This window comes from Copidosoma floridanum, unplaced genomic scaffold, assembly GCF_036245765.1.
Source record: "Copidosoma floridanum isolate Cflo_tuat_1 unplaced genomic scaffold, Cflo_Japanese_pri ptg000021l, whole genome shotgun sequence".
Lineage (NCBI taxonomy): Eukaryota > Metazoa > Arthropoda > Insecta > Hymenoptera > Encyrtidae > Copidosoma > Copidosoma floridanum.
The window spans coordinates 32,771,968-32,779,322 of NW_028321898.1; positions in this window are offsets into that span (position 1 = coordinate 32,771,968).

Genomic DNA, 7,355 nt, shown 5'->3' on the forward strand with positions numbered 1-7,355 from the left:
ACTGACAGCCGCGCCACCACGTCGTAAACTCGTTAGAACTTTTAGAAAAACGAGCACGCCGACACGTTTACGACCCATGCACAGCTCGGCCTCCCATTCTTTTTCCCTTCCTTCTTAGCTCGATGTACTTACTTGTTCGTAATATCCGGCCTTGTGTCGATATCGACCCGCGTTAGTTTAACGTTCGGTATGGGCAGGATAATAATTATATGTACATTATAACAAACGATTCGAGTCGTGGAAACGGGAGTAAGAAAAATAGTGTTTCTCAAGGCGTGCAGCAGCCGGCGCAGAAGTGGCGGAAGAGCATTTTTCATGCGGTCGAGTTTTCCGTGTTTGGTGGCAGTGGCGGCAGTGGCGTTGATCTTGGTACCGGGAGCGCTAATTATAATGGGGAAAAAAAAAGGGGATCTTCGCCGCGGGTGTCCGGAGGCAAGAAAACGAGCGAGCGGGGTGGGAGAGATGGTCCAGATCGGTAAGTTGGCCGCCGCTGTTTCTCAGGACTGCTGTGCAGTGTTCGATCAAAGGAGCGAGCCGCCTCGGAGCGAGAACCTGCGGAGAGAGAGAGAGAAATCGAACGGCCTATATGCCCACCGCAAAGGTCCCCGAGATCTTCCCGATTACGCACAAAATTCACGTTCCCCCTTTCTCACTCGCTCGTCTTTTCCTCCTCTGATTGTCCAAACGTCGGCTGCTGATATGGACCGGAAAATAAAAATACAACAACCAGCCCCACCGATTCCACACCCCCCCCCCTCTCTCGTCACGAGAGCTCTGCCGTCCGTACTCTCCTGCACGATTCGTCAAATCGGGAAAATATCTCTTCGGTGGCGCGTTGCTCGATAAAATTTTCTCGGGGCAAAACTATATATATTACATACTTGAGTTACAAAGTACAAAGTGTGGGAAGAAAGAAAGAAAGAAAGAGAAACTTGTCGCGTCAAACGACATGTGTTGAAGGTACCAGCTGCATCACGAGCGAGGGACGAAATTTAACACAAGTAATGAAATTTAAAGAATATTGTCACGGGTATCGTTAGTTTCTTGGCTGCTGTGAAAAATGCCGCTGGCTACTCAAAAAAATCGGTAAGAAAAAAAGAAAGGAAAATCGTAAAGATCTGGTAATAATATCATTGTGCTTACCGAACGAGAGGAGGCACAAAGAATAGTATATTACGGTGCACGCCTGCCAATAAGCAGCACCAGCAGCGAAGGGGATAAGAAGAAGAAGAAGAGGAAGGTTTATATAGCGTTACTGACAATTAATTAAAGAATAATTTCTTGTCCCGGCGATAGCTCCTCGCGATCGGCCGCCTCGGTACAGTGCCATAATATATGCCTGTAGGTATACCGCTTGCAAAGTTAAGTTGAAAGAATATAAGAAGAGAGAGAGAGAGAGAGAGCGTCGCCATCGCCGTTGTCGTCGTCGCGCGAGCTGCAGTACAGCAGTTGGCGGCCAATTATGCTCGCGTACGCGCGCGGAATACGTTATATCGAAGCCCAGTTCGCGTCGTCGCCTTTACTTTGTACGTGTGTACACTTATATATGTATATACGAGCCTATAGGGAGAAAGAGAGTCGAGGGAAATGTGTACTTATATGTATAAACGCCACAGCGATATCGAACGCGAATACACATATATATGTATATGTATATAGGTGTATAAGTATATACTCGTTGTATATACGTGCAGGGGAAATTGTGGGGTATAAAATAGTCCTTGTAGGATATATAGGTAGGTCCTGCTGCAACGCTCTCCCGTTTTATTTTATCTTGGCGCGTAGTTTATGGGAGCGTTGGTCGGGCCTCGGAGCGCGACTTGATCGATTAGAGTCGTCATTTGCCCGAGAGGTGTCCCCTTTCGGTTTAACTGTGCCCCCCCCCCCCGATGATTTCACCGCGCGGCGCGATTCACGGTCACGTATAAATATATTTATAAGAGCCGCCATGCAGAAAACGGTAACAAATCAAATCATCATTATTATTTCCCGCGAACGATATATCAATACCCGAGTGCATATATATATATAGATATAGGCAACGAAAACAATAGCCTGCGTGCACGTAATCTCGCGGGTATTTTGTAAATTTGCATGCCCAATCAATATACCCAACGCTCGTACACATCGTGTGTATTGTTATATATTATATATTTATAGACTATATGGGCAGCGAATCAGATAAGCCCCGAGAAATCCAGCTGGCGACGGTAAATACGTGGAGGTTGCAGGAACTATATATTATACCGCAATTATTATACTATGATAACAATGGGGCAAGTGGCACTTATGCAGGTCAATGGTTACTTAAGTATAAATATGTAGGTATACCTTTGAACGCGTGGCGGACGAGCTTGAAATTCCCGGGGATTCTCGCGAAAGTGATTTCGCCCGACAGGCATCTACTATATTTTCTCTTTCATTCGAGCTCATGTGGATGTGCATGAAAATACAGGCGGTAGGTACCTACATATAGGTAATCGTCGCGCATGTAGGCCCCTCCTACTCCTGTTGGCATATATATATTGGCCGTCGCGTGCTCGGAACTAAACGCTAAGCGAAACGGTATACGACGAAGACGACGAAGGTGGCAACGGGCACAACGACTGCAGCGCTGCTTTTATTCATGCAAATGAGATTATATATTTATTCGAGGGAGTCGAAAAGCACGCCTGATGGGGGCCCTTATCGGTTCACCCCCACTCTCCTGTCATTTCGAAAGAGAGCCGTCTCTCTCCGTCTCCCTTTCTTAGAATCGAATATCCAGGCTTCCTCGTATACGTCGTCGGACAGTAGCTGCACGCCATCGCGCACGGGGGGGTTGCTACTGCTCCTTATCTGCGCCTTTTATTTCTCTCTCTCCCGCTGGCGCGAATAATCAGAGCCACCAGCTATTTCCCTCTACAGTGCGCCCACAACTATACCTACTCTCTCTCTCTCTCTCTCTCTATTCGCCAATTTCGCTCCACGCCAGACCCAATGACTTATTCGCTCGTCGGTGTACGTATATATAAGATCCACCCCCCATACTCGTCTATACATTGTCGTACACATACGTGCCACGCGGCAATTAAAATAGCCAAACCTATATACTTTCCGTAGCTGATGGTATACATTCTTTTATATTTATTTTTTATGTATATACACACGTGCAATATAACGCAATTGAGCATAGATGATCATCGATCGGCTTGTGTGATTCGTGTACGCGAGCCTTAGCATCCCTTATATACAATGACCACGCGGCGCATGATTAATGAATTTCTCTACGAGCAAGCTTGCGGTGCAGGTATAGGACGTATTGTCGTATCCCCGAGACGAGCTCAACCGTACTCAACCCCGCGGGCCTAGGAAATCAAAGAGCAAATTGCCTTTGCTCCAAATTCCTTGCAAAGGACTCCCTTAAATCCAGCCCATGTACATATATATGTATATAGGTATTATTTTATGGTTGCCATGATCATCGCGCGCTTCATTGTTCTACCACCCACCCCCTACATCGCGGAAAGGCGCTTCGTGTCAAGAATTAATTCGATTATATCCATGTCCCGGTTAATGATACCATAGCTGTATATAATTATAAGGTATACACTTATAGGTGTATGTGTGTGTGTGTATGTGCTGCAAGGAGCGAGCGATTGAAACGTCAGCCCGAAAAACTGTGCGCTGTTGCTGAGCAAATGAGCCGCATTTTTATGCTCTACTCGCATGTGCGCATACCTGCAACCGTAACGTTACACACATGCATGGGGAGGGGAGAGAGATGGAGACGTTATTGAAAGGAAGAAGAGGAGAAAAAAAAAAAAAAAAAAAAAAAGGGAGAGAGAAAAATCACTGTACACGAGCGAAGAGAGCGCGAAGAATGGGGCTAATTAAAGGTTGCGCTTGCACGAGTCCCGTGTATATATATAAATATATATGTATCGCGTACGCGTGTACATACATCGACGTGAAATATTCGAGGCGAGTCGAAGACTCGCGCGCGGGTAATCAGGTGGAGTTAATGGCCACTTACTTAGTGTCCAGGGGCCACTCTGCTTAACATGATTAACTGGACATAATAAGTACTTATCAGATATTATATACCTGCTGTGCATATAATACGTAATACAGACAGGTACACGTAGAAATGTATATTTATTATTAACACAAGTGTATACTTGAAAGAAGAGGTTCGGTTGGATGGCTATGTATATATACACACGTTAAGTATACGCGTGTTGACAAATTATCGCCCGCAACGCATAACTCATATATTAAGCTTGTATGGATGTACACGCCGGAGAAAATTATATATAAGCGGGAGAGAAGCGAAATTGGGATGGGGGTCTCGATGATGCCGCAAGTGGCGAGATGCGCGCGAAGGAATCAAAGGCCGCAGAGGAGAGAGGGAGCGGAGGAGAAAGAAAAAGAATAAAGCGAGGGAACAGTTAACGCGTGCATCGAAAATGGGGAGCTCCTCCATTCAGTTTATCCAAATTAATTGGTCGTAAATTAAGCGGCACAGGGTCCCCCTGACGATCCCGCAGCAGCGCGCTTTCGAGCCGAGGAGCATATATATATGTGTGCATACAGGGAAAGGGGCCCAAAAGAGGGACAGGAGGGATATACGTACATATAGGTATATGTGTATATGTATATACTTACCTATACCCTATACCTGAGAAAAAAGAAGGAAAAAGGCTAGCGCGGTCACAAGTATGTATTATACCTATACGTATATGTACGCCGAGCGAGGACAGTAGCGCATCGACACGCCATTATGTGGCGGCTGGGACTAATTTATACAAGAGAAAGACGAGGACGCCGCGTAAAGTCGCCTCTCTCTCCCTTTACCCACACACACACACACACATATATACCTGTACCATCTTTTGGCTCAGCACAGCACCAAAAGAAGCAGAAGAGGAGGAGGAGGAGGAGGAGGAGATTACTTAAGAGGAACAGGGTCCTCCTAATTGGGAGCTAGCCACTGTTTATCCGTGTCTTTCGATGCTTGAATTTCTCTCCCCTTCTCATCCCCGCAGCCGCTATTTCTCTGGAATTATAAAGATGATTTCGACGATACGCGGCTGTCTCTTAATGATGACAACAAACCCGTTTCCTCGGGATTTTCAATTAGTCCGCTCTGTTATTTTATTAATGCACGATATTACTGGGGATGTGATCCCTACCAACGTCTTCTTCGAGCCGCGCTAATATAAGTACGGGATATCGGGAGAAAAAAGGAAAAAACGCCGACTCGGATGTATCGCGAAAATTCCAATTGCCCCGAGTGTCCACTCCTTTCTTTTTTTTTTGCTCTGATAAATTGTTTTGTAATTATTAATTGGAACGGAGCAGGGCAAGAGAAATAATTTTTTTTTCTTCACATTTATAGCCCTTGCGAGCGTGAGCCCACGCGCCCGTATACATACACACACACAGAGTTACACGCAAACGCGCTTAACTCGTAATTCGATCGTAATTGGCCGAGAGAGAGAGACTCCGCGGGGCAGATGCACGTAAGTACACGCGTTCGCACACTCGAAGATCGTGTTTCGCGATCGGCGAACGAAACCCTGCACGTATAGGGTAGGTGATACCTACTGCCCGCTTCGATTATTCTCTTTTCCGGCTGACGAATGGGAAAGCGCTGTATATACTCGCCCATTGATTTCTAATTAAACAGCGACTGATTTTCTATACATGTACGCGCCATTGGTATCATAATAAATATCGTCCATCTCAACGACCCGATGACAATAACCACCACAGCTGCCGGCCAGTCTAGCGCTCCCGTGCGTCGGCACGCCGGGCTTTTAATTTAAAAAAGCCCGAGATCCGCACAGTTAATTTGTGCGAATATTTCTATCCAGCGGGGCCTTTCAATAAAATAATATATTGGCGGTGGCGAAGGCGGCATCAGCGCTTCTATTAAAATTCAGTAGTCCTGTGTATATACATATACACGGGAGGGTCGTATGTATGTATTATATGCGTGCGAGTGCGGCAGCAGCGGCAATAAGTTTTCGGCCAAACAGTTTGCTTATCGGAGCCACGGATCTCTTCTCGTTCGCCCGCAGCATCGGCTCCTCCTCGATTATACTCCGACGGGGAGGACTTCCAGAAATCGGCGAGCCTCTGGTGTTTGGAATCTGTTAATTGTCGCTTTGGTTTGCCGGCGCGAAAGCACGTATACATCCTGCGCGCGCGTGTTGTACAATACCCTGCACCTATATATATATATATAAGAGGAGAGGGACACACAAACACTCGATTGCACACCCCTCCCCCTTGTATACATATATAATTATAGGTACATGTATGATATTCCCTCCTTGGCCCCTGCATATGGTCTTTCCTGTAAATAAGTATTGACTGTGATGTTATAAACGTATTGGACTCGAATTTGGAATTAATAATGATCCGCAGCAGAGCCGTAAAAGGAGCTGTACAGCTGAAAGATAAGTCCCTGCAACGTGCGTAGAGAGGGAGGATTTGAAAAGTGGTATACCCGTCACGTCCCGTGGTTTTCGGTTACCCCCTCCCGGAGGAATCCTGGGGGCAATTAGTCGATATTTGAATGCGCAAAAAATCCCCCTCGCGTTATATCGCGCGCATCTCTCGGCTCGCCCGTCCATCCGTTTGCCAGAAAAACGCACCGCCGCGGCACCTTGTTAGCGCGCAGGCATACCGGACGCCCGATCCTGACGGCTCCTCCTCGTGTCCTTCTCTTACCTCCTCCCCCCCCCCCCCGATGCACAATAACACGGACGTTAACCTGCCGTCGCCGCGCGCCCATTCACGGGCTCTCCTCTCTCGCTCAGGCGAGGCACTACCCTGCTCGCACCGGACAAATGCACCAATTGAGAAATTATATCTTCCACCTCGTCCGCCTTATCTCCCCCGTGTTGCAGCTTATCGATTAAACGCTAAAAGTAAAATAAAAACCAGGGTAAGTATATATGCGTATATATACTCCAAAATCAAAGAAACCTCCTTTTTATTGCAATGATGCGTTTATACCGGTGTATGGGTAGCATATATTACTTATACTGCAGGTAAAAGAGATGGGAAAATAAAAACTATGTGTACACGTGCAAGGGTGCCCCCCCCCTCTCTCTCTCTCTCTCTCGGTTGGCTTTTGTCTTCGAAGCCGTGAATATATATGTATATGTAGGCGTAGCCAGCAAAGATCCGGCCAGCCGATACGGCCCTGCGGATGATGCTTTTTTTCTTCCTTTCCCTCAATCTATAAGGATTTATTGCACTTACCCGCCGAGAGAGCGTTTCTCGTTGCCCGCCACGGCTGATGCATATTTTATTTTATCCCTCGTACGGGGCTCCCTCCGCGACCGGGAGAATCATCACAG